Below are 11,049 nucleotides of genomic sequence, written 5' to 3' on the forward strand. Positions count from 1 at the left end.
TTATGCATAGACTGATTAGCCTTTGCAGACGAAGTCTGCCGAAGGCTTATAGATTGGGTTCTGTCCGTCCGTCCGTCCGTCCGTCCGTCCGTCCGTTCGTTCGTTCGTCCGTCTTTTACCTCTTATAACTTTGATATGCTCTGTCCAATTTTTTTCCAAATTGGTGCAAATGTATATCTCAATGTCATTCATGTGCACGCCAAGTATTTTTTTGATTCGCCAAAGTTTCATTGTGTTTTTCTGTGATTTTCTACATTTTACTAGTACAAATGCCGAAATTTGCCGGAAAAATCCGAGTTTTAACGACATCTCGCAAGAGAACTGCGCCAGTCCAACCGCTGAGGAAATCGGCGGCGATTTCGTCTGAGGATATTTTATTCCGGACTGTATCTTTCTTTGCACAAGGCTTACATAGATTAAATTCTATCTCAAAGGTAAGAAACTGTGCTTATGGTATTTATTATGAATTGATTTATCCTTTTGCGTCCTGACTTTTGTGAGAAACTAGCGATCACACAGTGTCACATTTTGCCAGAAAAACAGTCCTATTAGTTCAAGAACTTTTTTTGAAACGTGTAAATCGAAAGTTTATCTCGTCATTTAGGAGGCTTGGGAATAACGTTTGGCATATAAAATACTGGAATAATAAAAACGTAAAAGTTTAGAACACGCTGATCGTGATTCTGTTATGTACGATTGCTATTTCCGGTGTTCATTGGCAACTATAGCAGATTGAAACTTGGTTTCGTGACGACACATTAGACTAGAATTATCGAGAAAACACAAGTCAAGTTCGGCCAACCGTGACTGCTTGAAAGCAATGATGAAATTGAAAAGTACTTTAATTCAATATCAATATCAATGAATCTATCATCACTTTTAAATTACCTTTGAAGTAAATATTATACCAGAGTGCGTTATTGCACTCGTGACCGGGACCTCCATGCTCCATGCGGTGTTGGAAGTTTATCGGTAAATCGAACCTCTGTCAACAGAGACACATTTTCCCAATCAGCTATTTATTTCGGTACTGAAGTCAGGGTGGCAATTTCAATGTTTAGCTACCATAATTTATCTCCATTATGAGCAGGAAAATAAATTACGGACCTCGATTGAGATGGATTTAACGGCGGCCATGTTTTTAAGGGATATGTGAAATAATATTAGGGAGGGGGTCAAATTCACGTAATCCTCAATTTTAATGTTGACTTAAAATTAAATTTTTTTTTTTTCAAAACTCCGGATATTATTTTATATAATATTTTAATACAACTACAATATGTTAATTAGTATGCAAATTAATATGCAAATTAGCAGCCAATCTGAGACAATGCAATCCAGTTCAAAGGAAATTTGACATACACTTAGGTTGCATGATCACTACCTCTGCTGATTAGTTTTTTATGCACTTCTATCTGCTTTTATATTAAATGTATTTTTTTGTATTTTTCTCAATAGTTTTTTTTTATTACTTTTGATAGCTTGGCATCTATTTGGTACAGCTCAAGTGAAATTTTCGGCACAAGTACTCTAGCTTTTTGCACATTCTTAAAATTTTATTTTTGCAGAATCCTGTGAATATTAATTTGACAACTTTGTAGAGTGGAAACTGTTGAATTAGTTCATCCTAGACTTTGGTAGAACATGTTTAAAATAGTACAGTGTGAACTGCAATTTCTTTGTGGCTGGTATAAATTTATTAAGTAATATTTTTTCGTACTAAAAAAACTCAAATATCTTTTCGTACTAAAAAAACTCAAATATCTTTTTTAATTAAATCTAACAGCCGATTTGAGCACATATGCTACAACCTCTGCTTACTTTGGACTAAATGTTCTTTTTTTTTTTTCAGGTGCAGAGCCAGATTTTTTTCTCAGAAAGCAAAGGCACTAGAACTACATGTATTACAAAAACATACCGATACTATTCACTGCGTGTCTGACAATTGTATATAGTTTCGCAGGTCCTCTTTTTTTTACTTTGAGAAGTTCTGTTAACCAAAGCATAAATATGTGTTATCTCTGTACATAAAATTTCACACGATTTGTTAATATTAATGTATGATAATAAAAACTTGACAATATTCTTCTGGATTTTTGCATTTTATTTGTATCATTGTCGTATGAGAAGTAATCTTGTCCTTATTAGAGATATTGAAACTGATCCAGGGCCACAAACTAGTTTATCCAAACAGACACAACACTGACTCTACATATTTGCAGATCTGATTTGTATACTTCCTTGTCATTTTACCTGTTGTACTGGTTTGGTGCTATCTGGTTTCCTTGCTGAGAATAATGCTGACCTGGATGGAGAGTGCTATAAACTTGAAAATGCCATAGAAATTATGTTTGCCAATTTATGTCCATGCAACTTTAGAATGACAACTAGCAAAGGCAATGTCATTCATGACTTGTTTTGTTCAAATTTGGTATATACATTAAACATAATAGGACCTTGATGCGCGTCATTTTTTTTGGGATCTTGTTCGAAATGGCCGACTGGCGGCCATTTTGTTTTAAAGAATTCAGTTCTGGATCCGTATCCGAGACATGTCTGGATTGATCAAGTTCAAACTTCACACACACATGGTACATCATGTCACAAATAGATATGTGCATTTGTTTCATGATCCGCTTAACAATAGCTGAATGATGGCCATTTTAATGCCGAAAATGCATCAAAATCACGCATTTTCACAATTCCGGAACCAGATCGAAGGTGCGAGAGAAGTAAACAGTGGTTTGATGTTTACTTCTGGTGCAGCGGCGAGGTGATTAACAGTAACAGAATGTTTATCAACAAATAAATCACACGTGGACCAATTTTCGATACTTGGTGACCATGATGGGCCTTCATTCCATAGCGTAGAATTTCGTAAGGCAGAAGGCGCAATTCTTCTCGTTAGCAGATCGGCGGGGTTGTCACTTGTTGGGACGTAGCGATACTGCTGGGTGAATGCGTTGATTTCTTTGGTGCGATTACGTGTAAAGACGTCTGGATTTCCACTGCCATTAATCCAATGTAGGACGATTTCTGAGTCACTCCACAGGAATCTTGAATATTGTAGATAGTTCAATACCACTGCTTTTTCTCAAACACGTTGCAACCACTGCACCCATCAACTCCAGGCAGGGTAATGTAAAAGTTTGTCATTTTACCAAGGCAACACATGTTCTAACGATTACAAACGAAGTGCGAGTGTTCGATCAAGCATATATCACAGCACCGTAGGCTTTACTTGACGCGTCAGAGAAAGCGTGGATTTCTATCTCTGAGCATATTTACGCAGAATGCAAATGTTTGTAGATCAAGGGCGATTTCGAACCAACTGCGCTGGAGCTCTTCGAATAGTGGAGCATCCCAGTGTATAAACAGTTTGGCTCGAATGTGAACGGGTGATAAAGTACCGTGTGGGTCATATAAGGCCACGGCGTAGCTAACAACATCGCGTTTAGTTAGCATGGGTCCAATATCTGGTTCTTTGAGCAATTTGACCTGTAGAATGTCACTTTCCGAATTCCATTTCACACCAAGCACATGTGTGGTTGTTTTGGTTTGGGCAAGGTCAGCTCGTAGCGTGAGGTTGTTTATTTCTTTATTGTTGGATCGCCAGGAACGTAAATTAAATCCTCTGGTTTCCAAAATGTCAGTGGCTTCGTTATAATAGCGAGTGGCGAATCACAACCGGTGACGGCGTCATCGACGTATATGTTGTGTTGAAGATCACGAGCGTTGGCACTGTCATTGTTATTGTTCATCATAGCAGCATTCAGGGTAAATGGGCTACACGTAGCACCAAAAAAAACTGATGTGAATTGGTACGTAACAAAGGGGCTATTCATATCTGTCAGATCAGATAGCCACAGGAACTTAGTATATTGTTTATGGCGGTGAGATCATTTAGGAGCGGAGGGCCGGTATTCAGACTGTTATTCAACGAAGGGAAATAGTTTCCCAGTTTTGCCGAACAGTCATAAACGATGTGTTTTGGAGAGAACGCGGATTCGGGGCGTTTTACTGCTCGATGTGGTAGGTAATGTCCTTTGTTCACATCATTCACGTGTACCGGTTAAATGTATAATAAATTCTTACTCACGTTGCTTGGCAACTGTCCAACCATGCGTCGAGTGTGCGTCTTGAACATCTCGTAGTTTGTTGGAAGTGGCTCATGATTAGTTTTCCACGGTAGTTGAACGACGAATCTTCCATCTACTTCTTGTAGGAAATGTTCAGAATATTGCTGAAATTGTTCATTCGTGGTGGGCTGGTTTATCACATCACGTATTCCTACCGTTTGTAGATCCCAGTAGGAGTTGATCAATGTGTCCAGGCTTTCTGCAGTTGATTGCGCAGTGATGTGAAATGTTCTAACGGTGTTAGTGGATTGTAGACCACCGCGTACAGGCCCAGAAAGTGGAAATCCGAAAGCGGAACTCACGGCAGTAGGTCCAGGACCCCGAATAATTCTGTTGCCAATAAAATCCCAGTAGCGATCTGCACCAATTAAAATGTCAACATTCATATTTGCGGCGTTTGATACTGGTTGTGTGAGGCATAATTTTGCTAAATGCGGTAGGTTAGCAACGTCAGCTGGAATGTCATTAGCAAGGTCGTTTCTCGGACGTATAACACATTGAGGGGAACGGTATCTCCGTAGCGCATATGCAAATTCACGGTGGTGTTGTTGACGTCTTGAAAAGTAGAATTCGGATTGTCGAACGACTTTAGTATCAATAGTTCTGTGCTGTGCACTCTGGCGTTTAATTTGGCTGCAAATCCATGCGTTATGAAGGATCGATCCGTGCCTTCATCAAATAAAACTGTTGCTTGTAGTTTTCTTTCTTTGTATGATGCCGGCATAACTGCAGTTTTCAACAATACGCGTTTTACTGGGGATTAAGATATTGGACCCCCTGAATACTGGCTTTTAGATTTCTGACTGGCGTGCGTAAAAGTAAAATTGACGCTGACAGAGGAAGTCGAAGGTCCAAAATGAGGGACATTCTCGGTAGATTGTCCATCGACTTGTTTGTGGTTGTGGAGCGAGGAATGATGACGTGTCTTGCAAATACGGCAGTTAAACTTCGATTGACATTGGGAAACTAGGAAGCTGATTACGTTTGACAATGTTCATTCGTTGAGAAGTGTCTGTCACTGAAGTGCAGGTAGACGGGTTGTGTTGCTCTCCGAGGCGGACGCCGTCTTCTATCGCGATTGTTACCTGCGGTGGCGACATTGTTTCTGTTTATTTGGCAGATGATTGCGGTGCCTTGATAAGCTCTACCGCTCTGATGGGTTGTTTGCGTATAGAAAGCAGCGATCGATGAATTGACGACTCGGCTCCGTGGTTCGAGTTATTTCCCACTGATAAAACTCTTACCTCGCGATACAGTGCTTGGCTAATTCGCTCAGTGTTCACGTTTCTTCCTCGTGATTTCTCACAAGTTGCTGTTGGATTGGGATGAGTAATTTGTTCATAATCATGGGGACTAGTAGATTACCGTAATTTTCCTATTTTTCCCCAAGTGCAGTCAGTCCTCTTATCGTGATTTCAATCTCGTCATGAAATAGGCGGAGGCTGGCTGGCGTATGCGAAGGCGGTGATAATTCCCAGAACAATCTCAATTAATGATCATCATTGACCGTAGCTGTTTGTTAATAAATCCAAGGCAGCAAAGTAATTGGCGTCCGTAGTTTGAATCCCTTCAATTGTCTGTTTGGCTTCGCTGGTAAGAAAGCTCCTCAAATATGTGAGCTTTTGCACGTTTGATAATTGTCCGTCATCATGAACTGCGGATTTGATTTCCAACTTCGGAAGCTGCACCAATTGGTATCGAGTTGAAGCGGTGACTGGCGAGTCATGTACGTGAATCAGTGGCTTTCGGTGGGCTGTCTGTAGATCTTCAATGAATTGCAGGACGGTCTCGCATCGGTTGGAAATGTGCTGCTCGTAATCCAGTGTTTCAATGACGATATCGTCTTCAGCGTCAAGGGTGTCAATTAGCTTTCGGTTCGCTGCAAAGAATAGATCGAGTTGCTTTTTGAGGTACGTCTTCTTGACGGTAATTCCAACAATCATCATCAAACCACTGTCTTTTTGTGTTTTTCATTTTATTGCTACGTGATATCTTGTGTTTAATTTTTTTCAGTGAATTATCAGCAGCAGTACAAATAATGTTTTTTAGTTCAGTTACTGAACTATCGATGTTATTGTTTTCATAATCAAATGACACCAGCTTATTAATGATTTCTGTGCATCCTGATATCTATTAATTGACTTAGTATCCCATAAATATCTATCTGGTAAAGGTGTACATTTAATTTCATTGTTATTTGATGACAGTAAATTCCTTGTAGTTATTGCTAGTGAAATGGCACAATGATCAGATAAATTATTAATCTCATTTACTTTGAAATATTGGATATTTGAAAGGAAAGATTTGTATACTACATAGTCTACTGTACTGGCACCCCCAGCAAAATTATAGCATGTACATTTTATAATACCTAATAAGTCTCCCGGTGTTCGACCATTCAGAATTAATAGATTGTTATTTTTATTCAATTCTTTATTGTTCCTATTTTTATACTCATCATCAACTTAATCTGGTATTGGCATATAGGTACTATTATCATTAATTATATAATCTGGTAACGTCCCAGTATGTGCGTTAAAATCACCCATTAGAAGAACTTCCCCCCTATATTGCTATACCTAATGACATCCTGATAGTTTTTCAAAAATATCAATGTCTTGTCTGTTATGAATCACCGAGTTTTCTGGAGGAATATAAACAGAACATATAACAAGATCTAAATCACTATTAAATACTCTTCCATCAATTTTACTATATAACTAACTACAACTACAAATAAATATAGCCATCTAAAGTAAATTTACTCTTTTCCTTTAGCCATGTCTCTTGTAAACAAGTAATATCAAATCTTGAAATAAAAGAGGAAAAATCTTAATCACTACACTTATTCCCTACACCATGAATATTCCAACTTGCTAAATGCACACCACAACAAAAGTAGAGTAAAAGACATAATTTTATTGCAAACAGAAAACTGAATAAAATTTGCACTATAAAAACTATAAAAAATACAAGACTGTAAAAAGGCTTGGCAGGGGGCCCCTTCGATCGGTGGGTACCAAGTTCATGCAGGACCAGGGTCTTATAAGTTCAAGGATTTCCTGCAAGAGCCGAAAATTTGGGGGGTGGCCATGGAAATGGCCACCGTGCCCTTTAATGGGGGGCAGGATGGAATCCTTAGCCCAAGCGAAGGGCATGAAAAATGAAAGTGACCGAAGAGACCCCCCATGAAGTAAGTATTAGTAGGTAGGAAGGATCACTTGGCCCAGGGAACATGCAACTGACGACCCGGGGGATTTGGGGTCCTGGGTGCCAGGCGGCTGTGCAGCCCAGGTGGATGATGGAAATGGACTGCGGTCTAGTTAAGAGCATGAACACGGTGACAAGGGAATGTTTGTAGGGAGGAATACTCTGTACTTCTCGACCTACGCTGTCAATGTAAGTGGAAAAGGAGGAAGGAACACTCGGCCCAGGGGACATGTAAATGGCGACCTGGGGGAGTTGGGGTCCTAGGTGCCAGGCAGCTGTGCAGCCCAGGTGGATGATGGGAATGGACTGCGGTCCAGTTAGGAGCATGAACACGGTGACAAGGGAATGTTTGTAGGGAGGAATACGCTGTTCTCTTGACCTACGCTGTCAATGTTAGTGGGAAAGGAGGAAGGAACACTCGGCCCAGGGGACATGTAAATGGCGACCTGGGGGAGTTGGGGTCCTGGGTGCCAGGCAGCTGTGCAGTTCAGGTGGATGATGGGAATGGACTGCGGTCCAGTTAAGAGCATGAACACGGTGACAGGGGAATGTTGTAGGGAAGACACGCTGTACTCTCGACCTACGCTGTCAATGTAAGTGGGAAAGAAGGAGGGAACACTCGGCCCAGGGGACATGTAAATGGCGACCTGCGGGAGTTGGGGTCCAGGGTGCCAGGCAGCTGTGCAGCCCAGGTAGATGATGAGAATGGACTGCGGTCCAGTTAAGAGCATGAACACGATGACAGGGGAATGTTGTAGGGAGGACACGCGCAATGAAGTCGTGAACACATCACAGTTAAGCAGAGTTCTTTCGGGCAGCAAGAACAATGGGTCATCAGGTGTAGCATTCATACTTTTGCGAACAGAGAAGAATGGACATGACTGGTTGTGTGTAGGGAACAAACAAAGTTCAAACCCTTGTCGAAACTGGTCGGTCTTTGAAGTTTTGATATGAACTGATGTGCAATCAACCTGTCCTGCAACCATGCTGAAATTGATGTCACCAATGCAGAGGTTAAATTTGGGATTGAAGGTTCTTTCATTGCATGTCAGTTCGCTGCAGTGAAGAAAACCAAAGAAGGCGGAAAGCTAAGCAGTAAATCCCTCGAAGCACGTGTTGGAGATGGAGGTATGGTTGATCATGAGATGCTGTCAATGGGTTTGGGAGGCCTCCCACAATATAGTGATTTCTGATTCCTGCCAGGTAGACTTTGATTGTCATGAATTTGAGATGGAGAAATGTCGCACAGTGAGCAACAAAGTAAATCAGAATGTCATCAGAAATAGGTGGGTGTGTGGTGGACCGATTCTGGATGCCTGGATGCCAAACATGGCAGTGAATCGGAACCATGAGTGGTGCATGTTGACAAGCCACCACTGCTTGATTTAGCCGAACATTACCTCGGAGGGAATTTGAGTTGCACTGGCTGTTGGGGCTGCCTCTCAAAAACGAGAAAGTGAATCGGCAATCGTATTAATTTTTCCTGGTATATGCTCTGCATGAAACATAAAATCAAATGAAGCTGCAGTGATAATGAGGCGTCGCATAAGTTTCATGATGGCTGGTGATTTTGATCCACCCTTGTTGATGATTTGCACGGTTGCCATATTGTCGCAATTGAACAAAATTCGTGGCCCCACGAAATAGAGGCAATGACTATTGGTTAGAGTTCAGTCCATGGTGCAGTCTGTGTCAAAGGTAGGTGCATCAACTGTGAGGAAATCATTTAAGAGATGGAAGATAGTGTCAATGTGATAGTTGTTATGCGCAATCCAGCATATTGCAGAAGAAAGGTTGTCGAAGATCTTGGGGCTAGAAAGTGATCCAAAGGGAAAACGAACAAAGAAATAGAAATTTTCTTCCCAAGAAAATCCATAAAGGTGCCAAAGTGAAGGGTTGATAGGAATCAGTTTGAATGCATCCACAATATCGGTTTTACTTAGCCATGCACTTTTCCCTTTCCTTTGAATAGCAGAAATGACATCGTCGATTTTAACATATGACAATGAAAAATCATCTTTATCAATTAAATCGTTGATGCTTGGTGTATTAATATTGTCACATGGTGATGTAGGTCAACAATTAATCGTTGTTTATTTGAGTATTTTTTTTTTACACGACACCAATTGGGCTACAACGATATACCACAAATTGTGGTGTGGAAAAAGGTTCCATTAGGTAGTCTTTCTTGACTTCTGATGCAAGATGTTTGGAAACAACTTCAGGCTGACTGCGTGCAGAAAGAAAGTTGGGACAAATAAATGAGGTTTTTGGTGGGTCCCTGGTTCCTGTATCAAAACCATCTTTTAAGCCACTAATGAGGTATTCCACAAAAGACTGATCTGGGTGAGATAATAATTCTTGGGCAAAAATATCAACATTTATAGGTGTAGACACAGATGTAGGCAGTCAGGCTTTAGTTTGATTGTTCAGTGACTGGCATGTTCTGTGTGTTGCATTGTGGTCGGAAGAATGGTAAACGAGGCACACATGTACGTAAGAACAACCAGCCAAAGAATTAAAATTGTTGCAAATTTCTTTTCCTTGGTATGAAACTCGCTTTCTTCCATTCCTGTCATGAGTTTAGGAAGGCTGTGCATTGTTGCCGTTAAAGTTTGGTTTGTTGCCTGTAGAAGACAACTGAAGACAAGTCTCCGTAGTATGAGTCACGCTGTTACAAATATTACACGTATTTGCCTGAATACCCGCGAAAATAGAGGTGAACAAAGTAGTGTCTCAACGTGACCAATCGACTTTCACATTGTGGTTCAAAAGCAACGCAGCAGCCATTGCCGAGAATGCACGATGGTATTCGTAGAACGCCAGTCCTTCGAAACCTCTAGACATATCAATAATGTATCATTGGTAAATGTCAAGTTCGATACAGCGACTTGCATAAACATCGCAGATAACATTTTTATAAATCGAAAATGCAAGAATGAATTCTTGAATTGTCAAAGCGAGAGTTAACCTGCTGTCTTGAATCGGTTTCAAAGTATAAGCCTCATCGTCCATGACTATGTGACGGTGACCGTCAGTTTGAGTGTAGCCTGGAACGAGTAGACAAGCAAGATTAATGTCCTTACCTGCCAAAATATCACGGCGGATAGATGGCGACACCAGTACGAGGTAGTTGATCGACGCTACTCCACGAGATTCGAACATATTGCTGTGAGATGAAAAGTTCTCGGGGGGGGGGGATTTGCATCGATGGGGCTGCTATCCTGCCATTGTTGTCTGTGTGTCTCCTCATTAATTATTGTGGGAGCCTGTCCGATGTTTCATGGCGGGTGATTTAATGCGTGATCGGCAGAAACGATGTCATTTGTGGCGTTGCTTTCAACAATATTTCCACGAGAGTGATTATGGTGGTAATGCGTTACTGGATTTTCGGGCGATAGGTTACATACCGTGGTAGTTGAAACATTCGTACCGCGGTTGTTGAAACATTAACGTCAAATTAGAAATAGATGACTGCACTTGGGCCTGAAATTCAGCAAACATATCCGTAGTAACAACTGTCGCACCGGGAGCCGAGACTTGAACATTCTGGGCAGTAGAACTGTCTGCATTTGAGGTTGAGTAATAATGCTTGCAGTATTATTCCTTTGTTCCGTTGCTAATTGATCTGGAGTTCTTGTTGCTGAACGCGTTACTGGCCGAACGTACGGTGCGATGTGTGAAGTAGCTGATTTCTTGC

The 11,049-nt window shown here is 40.9% G+C and overlaps 1 long non-coding RNA gene across 1 annotated transcript; it reads left to right on the forward strand.

The window, feature by feature from the left end:
- Positions 1 to 317: 317 nt before the first annotated feature.
- LOC146747557 (uncharacterized) lies at positions 318 to 2,083 on the forward strand. The gene is made up of 2 exons (XR_014928870.1): positions 318 to 434; positions 1,853 to 2,083. It is a non-coding gene; the product is annotated as an uncharacterized LOC146747557 (long non-coding RNA).
- Positions 2,084 to 11,049: the final 8,966 nt, after the last annotated feature.

Source organism: Saccoglossus kowalevskii, chromosome 3 (genome assembly GCF_978046115.1).
Source record: "Saccoglossus kowalevskii chromosome 3, keSacKowa6.1, whole genome shotgun sequence".
NCBI lineage: Eukaryota > Metazoa > Hemichordata > Enteropneusta > Harrimaniidae > Saccoglossus > Saccoglossus kowalevskii.